This window comes from Macaca fascicularis, chromosome 15 (genome assembly GCF_037993035.2).
Source record: "Macaca fascicularis isolate 582-1 chromosome 15, T2T-MFA8v1.1".
Classification (NCBI taxonomy): Eukaryota; Metazoa; Chordata; class Mammalia; order Primates; family Cercopithecidae; genus Macaca; species Macaca fascicularis.
The window spans coordinates 70,502,451-70,529,735 of NC_088389.1; the positions used below are offsets into that span (position 1 = coordinate 70,502,451).

Sequence of the window (27,285 nt, forward strand, 5' to 3'; positions counted from 1 at the left end):
ACATGCAAGATACATAACACCGAATGGAATTTAGCTCTGTGTAGAGCATTTCTGGCAACATCTTTTTCTATTAGGAATCACGAGAGAGAAAGCAAAAGCTGAAATTTTGAAATCTGATACGAATTTGTTTTCGAAGTTATTGACAACACTAAGTGCCCCATACAATGATGCCCACGCAAAATTTTCTATGAGCTTAGTACTAGAAAGATCTGTCTCCTCCTCATAATTTGATACATTTGTTCAGTTCACAACAATAAAAATAATACACCATTTTCCCCCAGTTTCCCTTTTTGCTTTAGCAGTCAGGAACCTAAAAACAAGATTTATGCCTATTCAAAGCAAGTATTTTGACTCATAAGATTATCGTATAAGCGTTCTCATGTTATTATACTTTTAATCCCTTTTTAACTTTCAATTTTATTTATTTTACTATAGGTGCCTATTTTTTAAACTGCCTAAATATTCTTTGGAACAAATTGGGGCATAAATAAATCCTTCTTCAAAAATGAATTATTGCACTTGTAGCTGATATATCACAGTTTGCCTAAGAAAGTCACAGGTTTCTATTTGATTTTAAATGTTTAATTAGGTTTAATTTTATTTTAAAGTTAATACAAAAACATAGTTAAAATAAGTAAAATAATGCAAAAAAGAGGATAATAAAAAGAATACTCACTTCGAACATGTGGTAGGCAGAAAACTGGTTACCCAAAAATGCTTGTATCCTGCTGCTTGGAACCTGTGAATGTAACTCTATTTGGTGAGAGATTTTGCATGTGTGATTAAGGATTCTGTGATGCAGAGATTATCCTGTATCACATGGGTGGGCCTGATGGAATGGCAAGGGTCCTTCTAAGACAGACAAGAAGGCAATGTGATCACAGACACAGGGATTGGAGTGATGTGGCCATAAGCCAAAGAATGTCAAGAGGTCTCCAGAAGCTGCGAGAGACAAGGAATATATTTATCCCTGAAGCCTCCAGAAAGAATCAGCCCTGCATACACCATGATTTTAGCTCCATAAGACTCATTTCAGACTTCTTACTTCCAGAACTTTAAGAAAATACATTTGTGCTGTTTAAAGCCTCCAAGTTTGTAGTAATTTGTTACAATGGCAACAAGAAACACACACTCCAATACTCCCGTCTCACTTTTCCAGTTAACCACTGTTAATGATTATCCATGTATCCTTCAAAGAATTTTCTAATCACTCTATATACATTGTTTTCTCTTTGTTTTTGAAAGATCTGTATTTTTTCCAGATTTTAACATGTACAAATAATTTTACAAGAAACATCTTTTACATACACCCCTTGATAAATGTGAGATGCATAGCTGTAGAAAAATTTTCTTGAAGTGAAATTATTGGATGATAAATTATGTACAATAACCTAGTAGTTTTGATAGATTATGAAAAACTACCCTTTAGAAAGGTTAAACTAATTTATATAATCCCAGTATTATGTGAAAATGTTATTTCTCTCTACCCTTGCCAAAACTATTAAAATGTTGATCTTTAAGATATAGGTTTATATTGGCCATTGGGTAGGACACCTCACATAATCTGAGTTTATGTTTCTATTGTTTTATATATAAGTAAACTAAATTAATTCAAGGTTACCTTTAGGAAATCTGTAGTGAAGGAACCCTGAGCACAACTGCTTCTAGTTCTGGCATTAGCACTCACTGCATTTATGACTCTGTGCAAATTGTTTAACCAAGTTGCTCACAAACCTCCCTCTCTATGAGATTTATCTGGGAAGCTTTTAAAATGCACGTTCCTAGTTCACCCAAGTTTACTCAATCAGATTCTCTTTGGGTTAGAGATTGGAAAATTTGCTTTTTAACAAACACTTGAGCTGATTCTTATACAGCTAGTAAGGAGCAGTCTAAAGACTACATTTGAGAACCACTTATTCAATATTTCTAAGCCTGAGTACATTTTCTTTTGTAAAACTCCTGCAATATAAGCTTGCCTTTCCCACAAGGTTGTATTGGGACTTGAAGTTTACTTGTTCCATTGGGCCTGCTCCCCTAACCCTACCTAGAAATTTTAACCACCTTACTGGGGTAGGATTTGAAAGCAGCTCACACCGTATACCTTTTTACTAACCTGGGACTTTGCTGACTGATTTTATGCCAAGACTGAATTCAGCACTTTCTTGGTCTTTGATTTTATTTTCATTCATTATCTTACAAAAGGTAAGATTTATTTTTAAATTGTATGGGTGTGGGTGGAATTTGGTCAATACATGAGTGGCCAAACATAATGGGCCAGTTATCCTTCCTATTTTGGGCATTCTTCAGAGAGCTAAATACACAAAGGACAATGTTAAGTAGTAAAAGCAGGTGTCAATTTATTGTTAATTTTGGGCCCATGTACAAGAGAAACCCTCTCAATGGGTGACCTGATAACCCTCTAACATAATCACCAAAATAGTCAAGTTTCCATTTCCTATGTGAAACACACTTGTGTACTCCCAGCTGGAGTCACTCTAACACAGAGAAGCATTTCTGCTGTCACCAAGAGGCTCTCTGCTCAAAAACCTTTAGATGCTAGCTGTTCTCATTACTGAAATTACATAGTTCACTTAAACTTTCTATAAATTAATGATAATGAAATGTGTATGGAAAAATAAAGAAAACTGATTACTAAAATTAAGTTGAATGCTTGGGAAAACTAAGTAAATGTAAATTATTATTTAAATTGCTGACGATTTTTATTTATATAAATATGTATTCATTTCTCAACCTTTCATTGCAGAGCTACAGCCATTTATATAAATATTGATCTGCTAATTGGAATTATAAGCTTTATTTATTACATAAATCATACCTATATGCCTTTCCTTATCTTCCTTTTTTTTTTTTTTTTTTTTTTGAGATGGAGTCTCGCTCTGTTGCCAGGCTGGAGTGCAGTGGCGCAATCTCGGCTAACTGCAACCTCCAACTCCCTGGTTCAAATGATTCTCCTACCTCAACCTCCTGAGTAGCTAGAATTACAGGCCCTCACCAACACACTCAGCTACTTTTTGTATTTTTTTTAGTAGAGATGGGGTTTCACCATGTTGGCTGGGATGGTCTCCATCTCCTGACCTCGTAATCCGCCCGCCTCAGCCTCCCAAAGTGCTGGGGTTACAGGCGTGAGCCACTGCGCCTGGCCTCCTTATCTTCCTAAACCTTAGCTTTAGCAGGTGGCTAACGGACTTAGAAAGTCACAACAAAATATGAGAACAAACAAGAGAACAAAAGTTCAGGCCTATCCTCAAAGAACAAGCCCTTTCTTAACTTAGCCACAATATTAAAAGGAAAGTGATGGGCTGGACGCAGTGGCTTACACCTGTAATCCCAATGCTTCAAGAGGCTGAGGCAGGTGGATCACTTTGAGGTCAGGAGTTCGAGACTAGCCAGCCAAGATGGCGAAAACCCGTATCTACTAAAAATACAAAAATTAGTCAGGCATGGTGGTCCATGCCTGTAGTCCCAGCTACTCAGAAGACTGAGGCAGGAGAATCTCTTGAAACCTGGAGATGGAGGTTGCAGTGAAGAGATCAGGCCACTACACTCCAGCCTGGGCGATGGAGCAAAACTCTGTCTCCAAAAAAAGAAAATAAATAAATAAAATAAAAATTAAAAAAAAGAGAGGGAATTGTAGAAGAAAAGCTATATTACCTCCCTGAAGTGTGACATTTTAAAGTATGATATCACGATCATTTATAAATATTGCTCAGTCAGTATTCTGGAAACTGACGATTTATGCCAGAAGGTAGAGAAGTGGGTAGAGGAATTCCTCACCTCTACCCTATATGCATCATTAGAATATAAGCTTTTTTTGCTTCCTTTAAACATCTTTGCAGTTCTTGAAGCCTTGGTCTCGATAGCATTGGCTAAACAAATAAAAATAATTTATTTCAAAACATTGTGTAAATTTCAAAACGCTGGACAAAATATAAGGTATTTGTTTATTGGTCAAACATTTATAGAGCAATATTTATCCAGCCTGATTCACCACCACACAATTCAATGACAGCAAGTAATATGATTAACTCAAGCAACATTACAATTTAACTTTGAACTGTGATTTAGTACAACAAGGATCATCATGTTAAGATAGCGCTGATCAAATTATTTCTAGAAAAATCTTTCATTGAGGTTTTATACTTGGAGATACTACTTAATAATAATGATATTTGCAAAATTAAAAATAACTACATATATGACTCATTATGTTCCAAGGACACAAAAAATCTCCTTTGATTCTCACAAGTACATGAAATATGTGCTGCTGTTTTCCTTATTTTGCAAATGAGAAAAGGTGGGCTTAGATAAGTCAAATAACCTGCTTAATATATAAACAATTAATGGCAGTGCTAAGATCTTAACTGAAGGTTTCATTCTAGAGTTGGTGTTTTAACCACTATTCTATATTATCTTGCCTTAATGGTCTTAGGATAACTCACTTGGGATGATTCTGTGAAGAAGTTGGATCTATTTATATTATTTAATTAGTAAGGTAACAGATTTCAGTTCCTTGCGTCAGTGTTTCTTTGCTAAAGTATTTAGTAAGTTTCCCTATTTATGTGGGATTTCATTACATCTCTTTAAATTTTTTTCTTAATGTCTTTTCAGAGTTCTGCAGGCACTCCCAATTATTTGCCAAACATTAACAAGCACAGAAACTTTAAGAATTCATGTTAATTTTTAGCACTTGAAATTCTTATCCTATGACTCATGTAGCTTTTTTGCTACTCAAAATCACCTCCATGGGGAAAGTGGAAGAAATGTTTTTATCCTAGTGAAATGACTATCATTTGGTTTGGCAAGAAAGAATGTGTGTATATTCAAAATAGATGTCAGCAGGGCTATACTTTAAAAGCATGCTTTTCAGAGTATACATGTGTGTATACTTTTAAATAGGCTAAATAGCTAATTATTTTCTCAGTTTTGTTTGGCTTTTGATCTATCCGTTATGAGTCATATTAAAAGCTGGGAAGCCTCATCAAACACCTAACCTGTGTTGACTGAGAGCATCTTGGCAAATTAAGCTGAAAAAATATTCCGTAATTTTACTTTCTAATTAATGAGTTTGGGTTAATGGATGCAGCTGTATTTAACATTTATGTCATATCAGCAATAAATTAGGATCAAGTCTGAATATAGCTAGCAGCATTCTCAGGTCTAAGGTGTCACAGTGCAGAAAAGATAAAGATTTATGCTGCTGTTTGTGTTAGTATTTCTTTTGGGTATATTATGGGTATTTGTGTATACTTTATTCAACCTTTCATTGGGAAATTTGACATTTCCAACACATTTCATGTGAGTTGAGAAGAAGTAGAGGATGTTTCATGGGAGGATTGATTATAATTAATTGACTCTTATAAATGTGACTTTCAATAGTTTTTAGATAAATTTCCTTAAAATTTTTGGCATAAGAGTTATTATGCATATGACCCAAACTCTATCTAGTTGTTTCTAAAATGATAATATCAGGCTTATTCAAGTAAGATTGGCTTATGCTAAATCACCTTACCTGCATTCCAGAAATACCTGGTGAGAAGAAATTGAAAATATCAATTTGTTCTTTAATGCATTCCCCAAATCACAGTGGTGAGAAAAGCATACTAAAAGAATATTTATCAAAAGATTTCAGTGTTCTATAAACTCTTAGAAGACCACCTGCTATTGGAAAGGTACAAAGGATGAAAAGAAGCTAGTTTCCTGCACCATGGGGACCAATGTCTGTCTCTACAAGATTGTCTGTTAGATTAGTGAGTAACTTTAACTTTATATAGGTTTTCTTCCATCCAAAGCAGAGCTCCACTTTTTCTTTCTATGGTTTACTCTATATAGGGGATATATTTTTGACTCCATACCTTCTTTCACTCTACCTTGAGGCCATCCTCCTCTGGAACTGCTCCTGCCATCTCTGCTTGGCACTCAGCCTCTTGAATGTTTTCTCTCTTTGTCTCAAATAACTCAGCACCCTTAATGGAGGGACTGCAAGCATCCTACAAAAGAGAGTCTGGCTGTATGTCCTATAAACTCTATCCCCAGTCATAGATTGTGAGTTTATATGACTATTTTATTATTGTTTTTTAAATTCCATTTAGTGTTTTTTTTTGTTTTTTGTTTTTCTTTTTGTTTTTGTTTTTAAGAACATGAGGTTGTGTTTCATGAGTTGAAGGAGGGTCAACCCAATATTTTTTTTATATTAAAGTTTCATTTGTTTGGAGGCCTCATAGAATGAGAGCAGTATTCAGTATAACAGAACTAGATATCTCCTGTACATGAGGAATACCTTTTTAAAAGGAAATCTGAGCAATAGAAAAACAATACATACACACCCCATACATGCATGCACACACATGTGCATATGCACAGGAACATACGTAAGTATATGTACTTTCTTTGGGAAAGATAAGGCACCAGGGAAAATTTCTAGGAGACAATTTCTTGATTGGAATAAATGTTTATTTTCTTTAAATAACACAAAGCAATCCTAGTTTTTGTCAGACTTCAATTACTTACTAAATATTTACTGACCACCTATTAGTTTCTATCACTCATTTGTAACACATAAATTGCCAAACATAACGACCTACGTTTACTTTTCTTGTGTGTAAGAAATTGCCACACAGAATCTTTCAATTGTCATTGCTGTGCCTGTTGTCTTCAAGAAAATGATTAGGCCAAACAACAGCTAATGTTACTCTCAAGCAGATTATTAGAAGAGGTAAACAACACTCAATAGTCTGGATGTGCTGGATTTCAAATCAGCATTGGAAGGATATCCTCAGCTCTCCTCATCCATACTAAATTGATGTATTTTCAGACTAATTGAAATTAATTCTGAAAGTGTGTGCCTTTTCTCCTACAAAAAAGTTAGTCATTCGAGCTGTGTCACCTGGCTCCATAATTAAAGTAACCTCTACCATACCAGTCAGTAGAAACACCAAGAATAAGAACAGTGATTTAGCAGTCACACAGCTCAGAGTCACCTCCTCCAAAGCCAGTTGCCAACAAGATTTTTTTTCCCACTTACATCTTCTGAGTATATTTTAGAACCCAAAAGTAAATATCCCCTCTTGTTCTTAAGTCTCCTAATAGTTACAGAGCTGCACAGGCCCCACAGGAGTGTCAAATGACTGATGGTTGTATCAATGCTAACTAAGCAGGGTGGAAAGGTATACAAGGGGTTGGTTTCAGCAACCATGTTTCAGGGTTGTTTCATGCTGTGGCTACATAATTTCTAGAGCAATGGAAGACTCTTTATCAAAAAATATGCTTTATCTTATCAGGACACAAATAATTCCTTCTCTCAGCTCTCAAAATCCTACTTCATCAACTTCTACTGTCTCCTTATATATCCTTCACGAAGTATTTTTCATCTCTTCAGGCTGTAATGAGCTTTCTCTCATCTGATTCCACTATTATTTATTGTCATTATCGTTTACTTGATACTCATACTTTTACACTTTAAATTGTAGCATATTATAGTCTAGCTAGGTTATAGTATAGGTATATCTGCATAACTAGACTATAAATTCTTCAAGAGAAAGAGCTGTGGTGGATATTACTTTGTATCATCCAGAGTGCCATGCACTGTGCTGTGCTCATAGTATGTAACAAAGTAAATTGCTGAGTGAATCAGCCAATGAACCAGTAAGTAGGAAGACTGGAGGAACTGGAGAAGCACTTTTCTCAGATTTTTATTGAAGATAAAACTATTTAAATTTGGTCTAAATTGTAATCAAAGACAGGATTTTAGAATGATTTCTGACAAATAAGAAGCTGGGAATCATTGAAATCCCTTACCAGGAAATATTATGGTTTACATGGAATCTTAGAGATGATTTAGTCAATGCTTTCACTTGATAATGGAGAAACTGAGAACCACAGGCATTACTTACTTGTCCAAGTTTACTGAGCTGTTTGAGGGGAGAGTCATGACCTAGATGTCCTTTCTCTAACAGATATTCTTTCCATCCCTCTCAGAGTTCAATATTTTGGAGACTTAACGGACAATTGATTGAAGTGTTGTCTGTAGGTTGCTCACTACACCCTGTAGACGATGTCTCTCTCTGACACTACTTTGTAACACCAGCAGACTTAGAGTTGAATTTTCAATCCATTAATATTGTAATAGTTCCTTCTCTGACCACTTTTGAGAAATAGAAATTTTATTTAAGTTTAGACCTTGTCACTAGTCACAAGCCAGATAAATTTACTATTATTCTCATGGTGTTCCATGTTTGCTAGTAGCTCCAGAAATGTCACACAGTGTTCAATATATTTTAAAAGGAGTCATTGACAAATTGAAGTAAATCCAAAAGAGGGTGACCAGAATAGTGAAGTGTCTACAAACATGCCATGTGAGAAATGTGGCTGTCATTTTGTATACAAGAAAGTGGTAATGTTGAGTCTGAAAGATGCTCTATATCCCTTCATGGCAGTGATAACTTCCTTCAATTACTTGAAGAGCTGCCTCATGAAACTGGGATTCTGTGTATTTTGAATAGCTCTAGAGGGCAAAACTTGGACCAATGTATGACAGGTACAAGCCTTCCACTCTATATAAACAGATTTGTCCAACAGTTGCCTCCTTGTCAACAAAAGCTGGCATACCCCACATTGAGTGGGAGATAGACTGGACAACCTGAATCACTTATGACTTGAAGATTGTATAATTATCTGAGTCATCAGCCTATTCCCAATGGATGATAGTCTAACCTCATCAGCAATTCTTACTCACCTCATTCAGGTGAAGGTTACTTTGAAAAAGACCTTGCTACTGGAAGCTATTGCTGACACTAGAACCCCTAATTAAATGCCCAGGCTGTAGATAAAGCTTAGCCTGTTGTATTGAGGTAGTATTTCTTTCTCTCTACTTAAGTTACCATAATCTAAAGCTTTTCCTGCAACAGTGAGAAAATGTAGTTCTTTAGGAAGCCATCTTCATCGATCTACATGAAGGAAATAGAATATGTTTAAAATAACCCTTTTCCTCCCAATCTTTTTAGGTTAACAGTGGATGTTCTGGGTGGCTTATATGAAACAAGTGTAATTTAATGAACTACAGCTTTGAAAATGTTAGAAAATGAATCAAACTGTAAAGTGTGCCATAAGTTTTAGAATAAAGTAAATCATGTTTCAGTATATCTGAAGTAATGCCATGACCTAGATGTTCATATACCTAGAGACAACATATATAATACAAATATTATTTCACTTCTCACTTTGATTACAACAGAAAGTACATATTTAACAGTTATTTTAAGGCCTGAATGTGACTCAAGTTACCATCCTAGTTACAGTTCGGTTTTTATCATTTTTTTTTTCCTGTCACTAAAGCAGCAGTTAAACCTCATATTTAGGTTTAATATAGATTTCAATGAGCACACAAGTTCCATGATGGAACTCATTTTATTAGACCTTGCACTCAATACAAAACATCAGTTACAGAGGGTCACACCGCATCTCTAGCTGTCACACCAATGTCTTGCTGAGTGCCACCTGCAATGTCTTAAGTTCTTTATTTATACTGGAACTCATTTAGTTTGATCCGAGAGCTATTTCCAAAATGCCTGCAGTACACAAAATAAACACTTTATCAGCAGATAGTCCATTGCTTTGGAGATAGGAATATCAGCAAGATTTTCAATAGTAGTGAAGATCTAGACAAATGATGACAATACACTTTAGGAGAAACAATCTTAATTCTAACAAAAGTTGTTTTACATTAAATGAATCTACCCATCCTGAACTAGTATAGCTGAAATGGGATTCCAATGCCTTCCACCTTTTAGGCTTTGAAGTGCAAATTTAGTATTTGAGACTGTTTAATTCTTCTTATACAATGTGCCTGCAATTTAGGTAACTACCACCAGGTGATAAAGTTATCTTGGAACAGAGCAACATGGGCTAGGTAGAAAAATCTTTCTTAAAAATGTGTCTAACTGAGCCTCATAACCTCGGATGGGCCAACATTCTCAGCCCAATAAAAAGCTTATATATAAACAAGAGAAGTAGTTCATACACAAGTAACTTAAAAAATGGCAGAAGATAGAACCGCTGTAAGAGAAATTCAGTAAAAACTTATACAGAGGAGGGAGAGAGCATTTCCAGTTGACAGTAACAGAGGGAGTTAGTATTTGATCTAGATCTTGGAAGGTGATAAATACTTGAAAATAAAGAGACTGAAAGCAATGTTCCTCTGAATATAAATATGCACAAATCTGTCTTCAGAGAAAGGAAAATAAAGTATTTAAAGAAGTGACTAATCATGCAAATTAGAGGACAAATAAATTTTGGCGGGTATAGGCTGCAGAGGTAGAAGGCCTGGTTCCTACTATTTATTAGGTTAACTGAAGGCTTAGAGTAGCCATAACATCTCCATGTTTCAATTGTCTAATTACAAAATATGGATATTAATAATTATTTTGCATATTTTTTTCTGAGCATGAATTTAGTCAGTTATGAAGATCTTAATTATTTGCAATACACTTTTGCATTATGAATTTGCACATAGGAAATGAGTCCAAAAAGGTAAATCAAAAACATTTAAAGACTTTGAGCCCAGGCTTTGGAGTTAGAAATGGGGCTCCATACCCATTCTCCAATCCTGTATTACACAGAGGAGCTTGAGAAATGTTTTGATAATGAGTTGAAAATATTATAGCTTGGGTTTAGAGAATTTAGTTTGGTGAAATTGGGAACAAAATTGATGTATGAAAAGGAGGCAGGGCTGTTGTTGAGGCAGATGACTTAGTTAAGAAATTGTTGCAGTAAGGGACAAGAGGTGGTAGGAGTCATAGAAATAGAGAAGTAGCAATGCCTTTTGTTTCTTCAGGAAAGTCAATTAACCTTCTATAAAGTTGTAAGTTATGAAAGGGAATCAAGGCCTGAAAGGACAGATAGGACACTAACATAAAAAATTAAAAGTAAAATAAAGTAAGAAAATCGGATAGAAAGCCTGGAAGCATTTTAGGAGTAGACCTGAACAAGAAAGAGACTGAAATCTGAGAAGCCAGTTGCGAGGTGAAGTGGTAAGTTATTCCAGTAAGACATTAATCCAAGGATATTACAGTTATTGAATTCTTCCTCCTGGCAATAGTTTCCCCCTTTAATTTTTAATCTTATTTTCCCTTCCAACAAACACTTCAGTCTACAATTTATTTTTCTCTTTATTCCTATCAGAAATTTACCCAAACTATTGTCATTTTATTCCCATGTTTGTGTCTTCTGCCATGGATTCCTTGAGCCTGTTCCCATCTGCTCTTGAAAAAGAATAAATTTCTTCGAATAACTGGCTTTCAAATATAATCAGAGTCAAGATGCTTTATATTATAAAGGCACCTAAGTGTTCCCTTTCAGAGAAATTACTGAAGATAGCATTTGAACATATGGGCAAAGAAAATCATAAGGTGGGTCTCAGAAATAATGAAGAAAATAAACTGGCCAGCTCTTATTAAACCTCTCTCAGAAAGGAGCCATACTAACCTACTGGGCAAATACCTTATCTTTCCTGTGTTGTTAAAAGTTCTTGTTTTGGTAATTGAATCTAAGTGAAATCATTATTGACCTACAATGATTAAAATAGCAACTCTTTGTAGATGTAAATGAACCTCACAGAAATCATAGCATTAAATAATCTATCAAAACAAATATTAGCAATTTATTATGGCTGTTGAAATTTTGCTTAGGAAGTAACTCTAAGTTTTTCTCAAAATGTGTGTGTGTGTGTATATATATATATATATACACACACACACACACATACACACACACAAACACAGATGACATGGGTCTAGTAGTTAAGACATTCTTCAGTATGGTACTCATATGGGAGAAATAATCATTACAGATAGGACCAATGAGTGTTCTTTAAAGAAACTGGAGAAATGTTCCTGAAATACATTGTTGTTTGGAAATTTTGCTGAAAAGACAAGTAAGAAATAAGCATATTATTGTCACCTGGGTCTATCATTCTTAAATGAAAAAATATGTCAGACATAAGCATTTGTTTTTTACATGGGTCGGCCATTATTAAACATCTACTTATTTCATTTCATTCTTTCAACATTGATTAAAACCTATGCTTTCAGAAAGATCTTTGGCAGTAATATTTAGCAATAAAATGATCTTTTGCTAAGTTTTGGAAATAAGGACTAGAAAAAATATTCTGTAAAATTTATAATGACATTTCCTATGCTTTCATAAACACTTCTTATTTTGGCATATTTTCCTTTTATAAAGTATATAATACAGAGCTAGTACCTATGTTCTCTCTTGTAATATAATTGGCTACCTAAAATGTCTTCTAGCAGAGATATGATTCTTTAAAAAAACTAAATTTCCCGTGATTATAAAAACAAGACTGAGCATACCTGAATTTAATATCATTTTTGCCACTTTTAAAACATATATGCTTGAAATAATTCCTCCATCCCAAAATTCTGTCTCTAGGTATTAATAGTTTATTTTTGTAATGATAATTAATATATACAAAGCACTAATACAGTGTGTTGCCATTAGTAAGAGCCCAAAATAATAACTACCACTAACTTTAATTCCATGAATTTATCAATTAAATGAAATAACATAAGTACATAAAAGTATATGAACATACATATTTAGCACACTGTATTGTAGGACTTCCCAAATGAAAGCTAAAATGTATACTGTGAAAGGAATCAGAAATATAGAACAAAGCACAGAAAAATGCAGAAGTTATCTCAAATATTGGCCAATTACAAAAATCCAGTATTTTATATATTATATGTGTTATTAAATTTAAGGGTATCTGCATTATGTGACATCAGGATGCACACTTATTTTCAAGGCAAGGACAATCTTTATTCAGAATTATTGACAAATTACAAAGTAAGTAAGAGAAGAAGTATGTATGATTTGTTAACTACTTAATGATGTATTGTTGATCTCACAGAAATGATGTTTGTCTGAAGAAGAAAATGTACGTTTAAAAAACTTATTGTTATACTAATATTTTTGCGCATGGAAAACCTACACAAACACACAGAAATATACAATAGGAAACATTCAAGAATCTTTCTGAAACCATCTAAAACTGTGATCTATCTTCTGAATTCTTGTTACTCAAAGTGTGGTGAGTAGATCAACACCATCAGAGTAACCTATGTGATGGATACAGATTCTGCAGCCCTACCCTAGACTCACTTAATGAAAAATATGCAGTTTGATGAATGTGCATATAAATCTCCATGTAACTCATATTTGCTTTAAGATTGAGAAGTAATGCTTTAAATCAAACCGAGGAAAAAAAAATCAGAAACAAAGCTTAGAGGGCTGCATATGTTTTAGCAGAATGATTCAGACAGAAAAAAAAATGCTACTAGTGAAAATCACATATAAATGTTTTTTTGTATAAATAAAACCAACATATATGTCCTGAAATAATCATTCTGATGCCTCATTTTACAAGCTTACTTCAGGGCTATTTGACAGCTACTGGTTTCTTCAGTGAGGAGGAGAGAGATAATAGAAAATTAAACAAATAAATTAAAACATGACTGTAGGTTATGATGGAAGGAAGGACTCCTTGGGTGTCAGGGAAAACTTCTTTGAGAAAGTGACTTTTGAACTGAGACCTGTAGGATGAAAAGTATCCAGTCTCAGAGCCTTCCAGGGTTGATTTCCAAAGTCCTTAGTTGCTGAAGACCATGGCTTATTAGAGAATGAGTTGGTGGCAAAATGGAAAATGACTATCTATGGTAATATTTGAGAGATCGGCTGCAGCCAGCTCATGTCATAAGTTGTAGGCCACGATAGATGCTTGCATTTTATTCCATGTGCACTAAAAAGCCATTGAAGAATTTTAACTGAAGAAGTAAAATGATGATTTATGCTCTGAATTATATAATTAATGTATGGTAGAAGGTGTCAAGAGTGGGATCAGTAAGAATAGGTGGAAAGCTCTTGCTATATTCTAAGGGTTAGATGATGGTGGCTTCAATTGGAGTATTGGAGTGAACTATATGGATTTTAGCTATAATTAGCCTGTAAAATCACATGGAAAAGAAAGTTATCAAGGAGATGCCTACATTTCTGGATTGAATACAAGGCAAATGTTTCAGTTTCCTAGAAAATGGGGGAAGACTTAAGAAGGTATATGAGGAAAATGAAGAGTCCAATTTGGGTCAAGTTTGAAAGGTAGTAGAATACCTTGAAGATTAAGAGAATGGATTCTGCATTCCGTGCTCAAGGATAGGAAGAATCACTATCGTGAAAATGGCCACACTGCCCAAGGTAATTTATAGTTTCAATGCCATCCCCATTAAGCTACCAATGACTTTCTTCGCAGAATTGGAAAAAACTACTTTAAAGTTTATGTGGAACCAAAAAAGAGCCCACATTGCCAAGACAGTCCTAAGTCAAAAGAACAAAGCTGGAGGCATCACGCTACCTGACTTCAAACTATATTACAAGGCTACAGTAACCAAAACAGCATGGTACTGGTACCAAAACAGAGATATAGACCAATGGAACAGAACCGAGTCCTCAGAAATAATATTACACATCTATAACCATCTGATCTTTGACAAACCTGACAAAAACAAGAAATGGGGAAAGGATTCCCTATTTAATAAATGGTGCTGTGAAAACTGGCTAGCCATATGTAGAAAGCTGAAACTGGATCCCTTCCTTACACCTTATACAAAAATTAATTCAAGATGGATTAGAGACTTAAATGTTAGACCAAAAACCATAAAAACCCTAGAAGAAAACCTAGGCAATCCATTCAGGACATAGGCATGGGCAAGGACTTCATGTCTAAAACACCAAAAGCAACGGCAACAAAAGTCAAAATTGACAAATGGGATCTAATTAAACTAAAGAGCTTCTGCACAGCAAAAGAAACTACCATCAGAGTGAACAGGCAACCTACAGAATGGGAGAAAATTTTTGCAATCTACTCATCTGACAAAGGGCTAATATCCAGAACCTACAAAGAACTCAAACAAATTTACAAGAAGAAAAAAACATGAAAAAGTGGGTGAAGGATATGAACAGACATTTCTCAAAAGGAGACATTTATGCAGCCAACAGACACATGAAAAAATGCTCATCATCACTCGCCATCAGAGAAATGCAAATCAAAACCACAGTGAGATAGCATCTTATACCAGTTAGAATGGCGATCATTGAAAAGTCAGGAAACAACAGGTGCTGGAGAGGATGTGGAGAAATAGGAATACTTTTACACTGTTGGTGGGACTATAAACTAGTTCAACCATTGTGGAAGACAGTGTGGCGATTTCTCAAGGATCTAGAACTAGAAATACCATTTGACCCAGCCATCCCATTACTGGGGATATGCCCAAAGCATTATAAACCATGCTGCTATAAAGACACATGCATATGTATGTTTATTGTGGCACTATTCATAATAGCAAAGACTTAGAACCAACCCAAATGTCCATCAATGACAGACTGGATTAAGAAAATGTGGCACATATACACCATGGAATACTATGCAGCCATAAAAAAGATGAGTTTGTGTCCTTTGTAGGGACATGGATGCAGCTGGAAACCATCATTCTCAGCAAACTGTCGCAAGAACAGACAACCAAACACCGCATGTTCTCACTCATAGGTGGGAATTGAACAATGAGAACACCTGGACACAAGAAGGGGAACATCACACACCAGGGCCTGTAGTGGGGTGGGGGACGGGAGAGGGATAGCATTAGGAGATATACCTAATGTAAATGATGAGTTAATGGGTGCAGCACACCAACATGGCGCATGTATACATATGTAACAAACCTGCATGTTGTGCACATGTACCCTAGAACTTAAAGTATAATAAAAAATGAATAAAATAAAATAAAATCAGAATGGGTTCTGAAAAAGTTCAAATCCTACTCTGTTTTTTTACTAGCTGCAGATCTTGAATAGTTCACTTAAACTGCACCTCATTTTTCTCATTGTTAAAAGTAGGGATATTAATAACACCTGCCTTCCAGGGTTGTTGTAAATATTAAATTAGATCATACCCCAAAATGCTAAGAACAGTTCCTGATACAGTGTAAACAATACGTAATTATTGCCATTATCATTGGTCACAAAAGTGGCAGTGTCATGGAGGAAATCTGATATGTAAATATGAAGTTTAAAGGAAAGTGATTGACATTCTAATAATTTTCAGAAAGCATTTTTTTCTCATTATAGTTCTTTTGAGTGAATGAAAATTATCTTAGAATTGTTTCTACTATTTTCTGCCAACTTATCTTTCTCTCTTTCTGTGGGTCACAGAAGGGAGTTGGTGTGGTATAGGGTAAGAAGCAAATGATTGATCAAGAAAATGGAAACATCATATTCTAATCCTGAAAAGAACATCTCATTTCCTTTTACAATTTTACAATTCCAAAAGCAGATTACAGTTTTTAACTGATTCCGTTTAAATTTTCCTTTATAAATTAATCATCACTATTTTTGACTTTTCCAATATATTAAATACTGAAACCACATGGAATAATCTTTGACTTGCATGCTGACCACATTGTCAAATTTTAACCTTTGAAATGGAAGGTTTACTGACATAGCAAGTCTTTTCTCCTTCCGTTCTGTTTTCTCCTCATTACTTTATAACAAAATACCATTTTGCCTTCTGGAGTTTCAGTACACAGATCTTTAGATATATGAATGGCTTTAAACATGAGTTTCCTTTATTCATCTATTTAATAAAAGAGAAGATAATTTAGTGATTAAGTTTAATAGATTGTTATGTTCTATGAATTCCAATTAAACATAACAATATACCTACCTTCAAAATGGAAAAATCACAAACACGTGAAGTGAATTAATCCCTATTGTGTTTCTTTCATTTATAAAACAAATACTATATATGTTAATTATTATCGGTATGGCCATTAATATATTAAAATCCTTCTTGAAGCAAGCGAGTGTCATTTTTCTTTTCATTTCCTATTTTTTGGCAGCGTGGAAATAGGGTTATGAGAAGAAGCTCAGAGCAGAGCACCAAAAGTGGCCACCACCAGCATGAAGAACCCAACAATTCAAACTGGTAAGTGGGTCCCTTTTTCTACGTTTCAGGCAATCTGTTGATTCTGTGTCTTATGCAGGAAGTCTTCATAGTTTATAAATAAAAATGAGAAAGCTTCTAAAATGTAGACTGTGAAATTTATTCTCATGACTTGGAAGACTTTCGGGAGGTGGTATTCTGTGGGAAACTTGACCAGACTTTTTTATAGACAGACATGGATTTAAAGTAGCTGTGTAGGACTGTGGAAGTTGCTGACATTGAGTCTTAGTTTCCTTATTTTAAAATGGAGATTATCATAGTTATCTGGTTAAATTTTTATAAGAATTAACTAAGACATTGCATATAAAGAATTCAGTAGTTTTCTTAGCATAAAGAACTTAAAGATATGACTAATACTTACTGAATACTTTTCATGTACAAGTACTAACCACTAAATACTTTACTGTATTATTTGTTCCTTGCCTCAACCTGAAATTAGTAGTGATAATTATCCTTGTTTTATAGAGGAAGAAAGTTTGCTATTAACAGATGATGTGACTTGCATTTAAATCATATGCTGCTCCATGAGACAGTTATTTTGTATACAATTGTACCCATTGCCAAAATTTCTATTTTTGTATTTATTTATAAAGTCAAAAAACCTTTAGTATCTAATATGTGCCAGGCTTCTTTTAGCTGAGACACCATGCTACTTCACAAATAATTATTACTTAATACATGATGACTATATATTTATATGAGACCTTATATTTATTGACAGCTTATGAACACATAATTGTGTTTAGTTTTCACATACTCTGTAAAAAATGCAGAGTGGAGTTCATTATTCATATTTTTACAGATAAAGAAATTCAGGTTGTGAGACATTAACTGGCTCTCTGGATGTCTTAGAGCTCAGTACTTCTCAGACTCTCTGTGAGTAAGAGTCAGTTTATTTTTTATGCATTGCAGATTGAATGTTTTTGTAAAATTACTAAAAATTAATTGCTAGAAAAAAATGATAAAAAGAAGATAGAAAATATACAGATTTATATTTTTATTCTTATTTATCCTCATTCTACAAACAACAAATTACCTCATTTCTATAACATTTTCCATACTTTCTCCCAATCTCCATAAATCCTCATGATGCAGACCAGTTATTGTTTGCAGATTGACACCAGCCTGACCATACAGACAGGTGACAGTTGACCATACAGCACTGGTAAAACTCATGTGATACAAGTGTAACACTCAGTCTAGGTTTTCCATCTCCTAGTCCAGGTCTTTTCATAGTAGCCTTGGCTTCCTGAACACACAGTAACAAACCTGTTTTATGGTCCAAGGGACAAGAAGATCAACTTCCAAATTGTTAAAATGAAACTGGTGCAAGAAAAATGAAAAATGACAAAAATTATAAAAGAGTTGTATGAAACAACTGACATTAAAAAATTGGGGGAAACATTTGGAAGCCTGTAGGAACGACTTATTCTACATTGATTTATAAGACATCAAGACTTGTAAAAATTCAGTATGTGTTGTGTTTTTGAAAAACTTTCTCAAGATTTTTTTTATGTCTCTTCTTTTTTCATTTTTTTATTCTTTGAAAAGGTAAGTTAAATTTTATTTAGGAGACTAGACCTTGTCAGTTCAAAGCAGTATACCAACCTGTGTACAATTCTGAGAGATAAAGGTGGATCCTGGCCTGCTATGAAATAAAAACGAACTCATTTCCACACTACATTGAAGGGGCTTGAAAATAAACGTTACTTGTTATTTCAAAACTACCAAAGAAAATTGCAGCACTTTTGGGTGCAAAGTAAAATGCACATTGAGTCAGCAATGAAAATTTACTTTGTAAGATGATTTTGTGGCTTTCTCAGTTCTACTGAAATGGATCCAAATATTTACATGTGCTATTTTATTAATAACTATTTTACCATCTGTGTCAAAGTAATATTACACAGATGTTCGGGAATAGCTTTTGGTTGTGAGTAAACATTAAAGGAAGATTGAATTTTTCTCAAAATTATGCTGATGGAATGTTTTTTATCATAGTTTAAGATGTCAGAAATAAGTATTTTTTTTAAGTTCTACCCGCTTAACAGTGCTTGATTTAGCTTAAAATGGCTGTAAGCGCCCACAGAAAGATGACATTTTATGATAATATTCAAAACTGACACTTTCAGTCAACCTATTATTAGTTTCTGGGAAGACTCTACATTGCTAAATTGAAATTCACAAACAGAAGTAAAGAAAACCTATGGCCTTAAGTAATGTAGAGAGACTCTATGCTTCTTCCCCCTGACTGAAAGATCCAAGATTTGTATCACTCAGAAAATTAAGCAGTCATACATGGGCACCTTTCTTCAATCAATGCCTCTACATCTGTATTTATTTGCTGATTACTTTGTCTGCTCCCTCTGAAAATGGAAGAAAGGAAGGAAGAACTTACAGTAATGCATTATGTCCCAGGAAAGAGAGATATAGTCCCAAAAGCATTGTAGGTGTTACAATAGTGGAAATAGAGACAGTAGTAGTGTGTGCATGCTCACAAGTGTGTGTGTGTGTGCGTGTGTGTGAGAGACAGAGAGAGAGAGAGAGGCTCTAGAGATGTTATCAGATCAAGGTGAGAAGACCACAGAGTGGGGAAAGATGATGAACCATCTACCAACATTCTAGAAAAATTGCATTAATAGAATGCTTGCTACTCATTGGAATTTGGTCCTGAGCTTTTTCATAACAATCTGCTCTTCAACTGTGAAGCTGAGAAGGTTTCTGCTAAAAAAAAAAAAAAAAAAAAAAAAAAAAACAAGTTATCAGTAGAACCAAGGGCTAATGGTCAATCTTGTCACTTGTCTGTTAGAAAATCCTACACTTCAATAGATTTTTGTCACAATCTCAGATCAGTAAAGAAAAAATAACAACAAAACCATTAAGGCAAAACTGGTTGTCTGTAGTAATTACTTGACATGAAAAATTAAAATCTCAGAAGAAAAGCATATGTAAAGCAAGAATTAATACAGAAACCAGAAAAAATGTTTTAGAAAATTGTTTTCCATCCTTGCGTATGCATTGAATGACTCAGAAATAAAAAACACAGAGATTGGATAAACTAAAGTACAAACAATTGAAAAGTAACCAAAATGTTACAGAAGAATGATATCTGTCTTTGGAGGCAACAAAGAACAGAATCAGATTTGTGCAAAGGAAACTGAAGGAGCACTCAGTTTCTTCAGAACTGCAGAGGGCAAAGATAAACTGTAAAAACAATGAGAGAAAACATATGACCAGTATGGAAAACAGAAACAAATGTATAGATAATTATTTATGAAAACAAGAGACCAAAATAAATAAAAAAGAAGCACTAATTCCACAATTGCAAGGGAAAAAATCTTGTTGAAGAAATAAATGGAAAGGTTTTTTTTTGTTTTTTTTTTTTTAAAATAAATTGTTTGCTGTGGTCTAAGATTTTTTGTAGTGCATGGAAATTACTTGTTCTTTAAGTGTTAGGACAACCTAATAGTAAACTTAGACAAAGATTATCTTGGGTCTAATAGTTTCTTTTTTAATTTCTCATGCTTCTATGGTTATTGGTCTATTCAAGATTTTCTTGATTTCCTTAACATATTTTGATAATCTGTGTTAACCTAGAAAAACTACCAATGCTGAGTAATTACTCATGTGTGAACCTACGTATTAAAAAATAAAAGACTTGAAGTCAATGCACTAGTGGAATAAGAAGTAACTTTTATTTTTTCAACTTTAGTCTCTTCTGTTTTCTGGTATATAAAATAACCCTGTATCATAGGTTAAGCGAGTATTTGTATCGAAACATACATAAGAACAGTGTGCAAATCATAAATGAATAGCTAAATGAATTATCAGAATGTCTAAAACACTGTGTAATACCGCTCAAATTAGGAAATAAGACATAATCAACACCATTGCAAGGGCCCTTTTTTTCTTTCCAAGTCACAAATTCCATTCTTTCACAAGGCAACCCCTTTCTTGAATTCTAAAACTATAGATTATTTAGCCTGCTTTTGAGTTTCATAAATGTAATAATAGTGTTTACACTTGTTTTATGTCGGCCTCTTGGTCTCAATATTGTGTATATGAGATTCCTATGTGTGGCAATAGTTTAATTTTCAATGTATTTCATCATGACCAGATTTTGGACCTTATGTATTTATACATATCTTTTGGGACATGTGTGTGAAAATTTCTCTTGCTGTGTAATTGTGTTTATGTGGCTTAAAAGCTTGTTGATAGATAGATGCTACTTTCTCAAAGAGTTATACCAATTTGTATTCCCACTGACATAGTATAAGAGTTCCAGTAGCTCTATATCTTTATAATCACTTGGTAATCATTATCAGAGATTTTTGTTTTAGCTGTTCTATTGGGTATATTGTGGTATCCCACTGTGGTTTTAATTAACTTTGCTATAACTGGTAAGAATGGTGCTATTGTTTGAGTGTGTCTCCCACAATTCACGTGTGAAAAATGTGATTTCCCTGTGTAGCAGCGTTGGGAGGTTGGATCTTTAAGATGTGATTAAGTCACTGAGAGAGATTAATGCCACTCTTGTTTTATCCTGTTAATTCTTGAGGGAGTAAGTGTGTTCTTGCTCTCAAGTGACTGGATTATTTACCAAGACAGCAGGCTGTTAAAGTAAGGCCATCCTCTTGTTTGGTCTCTTTTACACGCACTCTCTTGCTTTTCTGTTTTTCTACCATGTTATGACACAGTATGAAATCCCATGTCAGAAACTGCTAGCATACACTCTGACTTCCCAGCTTCTAGAATTGTAAGACAACTAAACTTATTTTCTTTACAAATTACCCAGTCTTGGGTATTCTATTTTAGCAACAGAAAATTAACAAAGACAGATGGCATTGCTATACAAGATCAACAATTCCTTCCTCTAAGTTAAAAGGGTACATGGACATTTAGAAGAGGCATTAAGAAGCATAGTAACTTTGTTCGCCTCCACTAAATGAATAATCAAGGCTTAAAAAACCTATAATTTCCTATTATATAAAGAAAATTATATATATTATATATAAAGAAAATTACATGTAATGTATGTTATATATTTCTTATATTTTGTATATTGTTATTACATATATGTAATATATATAATTATATATATAATTCATATAAAACCTTATGTCATTAATTGTTTGCAAGTCTGGCAATCCCATTTAATTTAAAATTCAACATCTATTTTTTTTGACTTTCCCATTAGCTAATTAATACATGAGAATCTATCAAGTTTTGTCCTGTTTCATTGGGTACCAACCTATCTTATGACAGTAGAATCACAGCTGAATGGCGATGATTAAAATTTGTTGCAGAGAATGATTGCCCACCCGATTTGTGTGTTGGGAAAACTAATTATTTGTTAAGCCATTTGAAACTAGGGATGGCACATGGGCAACAGGCATGAAAATGATCCAGGAGGGCAGCATGATCTTGACAGAGGGCCTAGGTCTCTCAACCATGCAGCAAGTGTGACAGCTCCATCACTTTCCCAGGCATTTCCTCTGGTGAGCTATGTAATGGTTGATTTATTTCCAGTACTATTAGTTTCCAGTGTGAGAGCCTGGATGATATGTTGTTGAGACAATTTGTGTGTGCATCATTTAATACTATGTTGTCTTATGGTATGATTGCCTATGAAGCCATATTATCAGGAATTAGCAAAATTCAAATAAATTTTTCTTTGTTTTAGTGTGGTAAAATATATATGACAAAAAATTTACAACTTTAACAGTTTTCAAGTGTACAGTTCTGTAGGATTAAATACACTCTCATTATTGTGCAGCTATCACCAACATCAATCTCCAGAGCTTTTTCACATACCGACTTAACTCCAATGCACAGGAAAACTCTACTGCTTTAGAGCTTCACCCGGTTTCTCTTTATGTTATTGATTTCACAAATTACATCTATACATAGTGGGTATTCCTTTACGTATACTTATAATTATTTTTATACATTTGTTTTTTTAAATCCTGTAGAAAATAAAAAGTTAAGTCACAAACCAAAATTAAAATAATACTGTTATTTGTGTTTGTCCCTGTGTTCATTTTTACTGGAGAATTTCATATTTTCATATGACTTTGAGTTACTGCCTACCATTTTTTCATTTCAAGTTATAAGACTCCTGTTAGCATTTCATACACAGTAAGTCTAGTTGTAATTAACTGTCTCAGTTTTGTTTGTCTGGTAATGTTTTAATTTCTCCCTATTTTTGAAGAAGCTTTATGCCAAATACAAGATTCTAGGTTGGCAGGGTTTTTTTTTTTTTTTTTTTTTTCTTATTTTAGCACATTAAATATATCATCCTACTGCTTTCTGGTCTGCAAGATTTCCACTGAAAAATTCAATGATAGGTTAATTGAGGATCCCTTGTATACGATTAGTGTTCTTTCTCTTGCTGCTTTCAATGTTCTCTCCTTATTTTTAGCTTTCAAAAATTTGTAATGTCTCTTCTTCTGAATCTCTTTATTCTACTTGGAATTTGTTGAGCTTCTTGGGTTTATAGATTCCTGCATTTCCTCAAATTTGGAACATTTTCAGCCATTATTTCTTCAAATAATCTCTGTACCCCTTTATCTCTCTTTTATCTTTTTGGATTCTTATAATGTGTACAGCTCTGTTTATTGGTTTACTGTAAGTCCCTTATGTTCTGCTCTGTTCACTTTTCTTTACTCTTTTTTCTTTTTGCTCTTCAGACATAATAGTTTTAGATGACTTTTCTTCATGTTCACTGTTTCTTTTCTCTGCTTGTTCAAGGCTGCTGTTGAACAGCTGTAGTGAATTTTCAATTCAGATATTGTATTTCTCCCACTCCATAATTTATGCTTCATTCTTTTTTTATGACTTCTATATTTATCAATATTTTAATTATGTTTATATATTGTTTCTCTACTTCCTTGAATTTTTTTCTCCACATTCTTCTTTTGGTCTTTGAGCATATTTAAGATAATTATTTTAAAGTCTTATCTAGTGAGGCTGATGCATTTCTTTAAAGACAGTTTCTGAAGATTAACTTTGTTCCTTTTGATGGACCATATTACCGTATCTCTTTGAATGCTTTATGATATTTTTGTTGAAATTTGGTCATTTACAAAAGAGACCACATCTCCCAGTTTTTGCAGACTGGCTCTGTGCAGCGGAAAACTTACTAATCAATGTACTATGAACACATAAAGTCCTCTCAGACCTTTTTTGAGCATATATTCTGTCTGGGCATGTGTTTATGCTTTTCTCTCTTATACACACTGTAGAACTGTGATTGCTTTCCAGAGCTCCTAAAAAACCTGTATTAGTCAGTCTCTCGTGTTTAAACTTTCTGTGGGTAAACAAGGGCCTAGAGCTTTCTAATCTAACAACTTGCTGATGTCACTCACAGACCCTTTTACGTTTCAAGGAGTCTCAACTCAGCTTCTTCTTGGAGCCTTAGATGTTCTATTGTATTATTTTCCCAATAATCTCTTACCTTAGGGTTTCTGTGTACCTGCAACTGCCCCTCTGTCCTGTAGTTTTTGCATGCATGCCACTGGTTTACATGGTTTCTAGCCTAAGATCCAAATTATGCCGCTTTTTCCTCTTCTGAGCTCCAAGTAAGGAGGGTGAAAAACCAGTGCCTTGGCAGTGCTCACACTGGTTATAACCTTGCAAATATGATCTACTTTGCTCTTTCTGGCCCAAGTGAGGGAACTGGGTATTGGGCCATCATCTTCCACCTGTGAAGCACTACATAGGATAAAGAATGGGGCAAAGGCAAGTAAAACACTATGAAATTTCTTACCATTTTTAATGTGGCTTTTTCTTGATTGGGCATTTGCTTGGTTTCTGTAGATTTCTGACTATCAGAGATACTATTAAATTATATGAATCAGTCTATAAGTTTATCTATTTTTTTAGTGTTTGTTTTCTGTGATGGATAAAAGGGCTTTGAGCTTTCCATTCTGCTACTTTCCTGATTATTTTTTTAAAGTTGTTAACAAAATGCATTGTGAATGTAATACAATATTGCATATTTTGTATATTATTTTGATGTATGATTTCAGCATTGGAAATAATTTCAATGACTTGAAAATATGTTATAAACCTTTCAAACAGGGAAAGCAGAATCAGTTAGTTATTCATGTCGACACAGTTGTATTATGTTCTTTCCTACTCTAATATATGATTCAAAGGGAAAGACTAATTTTTATGAGACTTTTATTTGCAATCTATGACCACAATAAGCACTGTGTTGAATTAGACTTCTTTAAAAAAATTCCAGTGGATCAACCAATTTTTACTCATTAAAAATAATACAAAATAAATAATATGTAATAAAAATATTTACTTCTTCAATTTTACTCTAGTTTTCTAGTTTTAATCAGTTTGTTGTTCAAACAAGCAACAGTCTCATGAGCTAAGTTTTGAAGGAGAAAGTGCATGCTATGGTATTTAAGGAATTGTGGTTCATGTTAGATATATGATTTCAGCATTAACAAAGAAGAATTCCAATGACTAAAAAATATGTTATAAGCCTTTCATCATAGGGAAAGCCGAATCTGTAAGTTTCTCATGTCAATATTGTTTTTACTATGTTGTACGCTACTCTAGTATACGATTTGAAAGAAGAAAGAGCTGAGGTTAAGAGTCAGCTAGGGTTAAGTTATTTTTATTACTAGGACAGATCCACCCACTTTGCCTTTGTATCTTATCAGCAGAGTTAGTTTGGATTAATTTTGTATAAACAATAATTTTAATCATTTTTAACCAATTTATAATACCATTTCTATAGTTTAACAATATGCATGTGATGCAGAGATAGCTGGATAATTTTATTCATGCCTTGTGTTCAGTTTAATAAAAGAGAAAAACACTTTGAGTTAACGTCGCAATTTTAGTGAAATGGAATGCTGTCTTTTGTTAATTTTTAATTTATAATTCTTGTGGGAACATAGTAGGTTTATATATTTATGGGGTATATGAAATATTTTGATAAAAGCATAAAATGTGTCATAGTCACATCAGAGTAAATGTGCTAAACCCTTCTGATCATAACTACTTTCTTGGCAGATAAACAGAGAGATAGCAAAGTAGTTATATTGTAACATAGGAATAGAATTTATGCCAATCACTCTTTAGCTTATATCCTATGTTGTATAAAATGTATTTGCTAATTTAATTACATGGGGAAATATTGAAATATTGTGTTATAAAATAATGATTCATACCATAAACTACTAGAATTGTGAGGTAGTTTCCCTGAACAAAATATTTGCTTCCCAACCTTAAATGTTAGAGAAATGTTTTGTCTTGATAAATCTGCAGAAAACCCTAGCAACATTTTGATTCTCTATGACTTATGGATTTCCTCCTTATACAGGCATAATGTGGAGTATATTAAGATGAAAACAGGTTCATTTCTTCTAACTTTAAATAAATAAATAATTATCTTTATTGTGACAGGGAGGAGTGAATATAAGGTGCTTTAAATTTATTGCTCTGTTAAAGATATTTTTCCCTGCCAAATGCACTCAATTAAAACAGCTACCATAGGCTTATCTTATTTTCAGTAAATCATTATGAGTTTTTTTCAATTTGCTTTTATGATTGAATTCTAAAACTCTTCAATGGCTCATCTTGGTTCTCTCCCCTTCTGTGAAACCATCTCAAGTGAATATTTTTGTATACAATAGCACACACGTACATATATTTGTCTGTGTAAGGTCAAGTAAATGCCCATGATTTTTCCTTTATGGCAGTTCACATGACCTTTTACAGGCCATTTGCCCCTAATGCTCAAGGCTAAAACCCTCCTATTTAATTCACATTGCTTGATCTTTTTCTCAATAGAAATGAAAAGTCCTAGTATACCTATAATCCAGACTATCCATGAGCAAAATTGGAAGACAGGTGAACATTTTTCTCATTTTTCTTCATCCCATTTTTCTTTATTTTTTACTTATTTATATATTTTTGGCCTTTTGGTGCCAGTGTTCTTTTGTTCTGCCATCCCACTCTTTCAAAAAATCAATTATAGTTTAGGCATCAGATAAAAGAGATTTGATAAATTTCTTCACACTAAATTGAAAGTAATGGCTAAGCTCTCCTATACAATGACATTTTTCCTTTAATAACTGATGTTACATATCTAGGTAAATAACTATAGATACCAATAACAAAGACTAGGGTAACTTGTGAAATGATAAAATTTGTTGCCTAAACCAAGAAACTTTTGA

The 27,285-nt window shown here is 33.8% G+C and overlaps 1 long non-coding RNA gene across 10 annotated transcripts in view; it reads left to right on the forward strand.

Annotated features, from left to right (window-relative positions):
- LOC141406893 (uncharacterized) overlaps window positions 1-27,285 on the forward strand; it is a 934,563-nt gene that overhangs the window by 740,138 nt on the left and 167,140 nt on the right. For all 10 annotated transcript variants that reach the window (XR_012424656.1, XR_012424652.1, XR_012424654.1 and 7 more), the window contains one exon: window positions 16,983-17,068. This is a non-coding gene — a long non-coding RNA (uncharacterized lncRNA). The remainder of the gene's footprint in view (window positions 1-16,982; window positions 17,069-27,285) is intronic.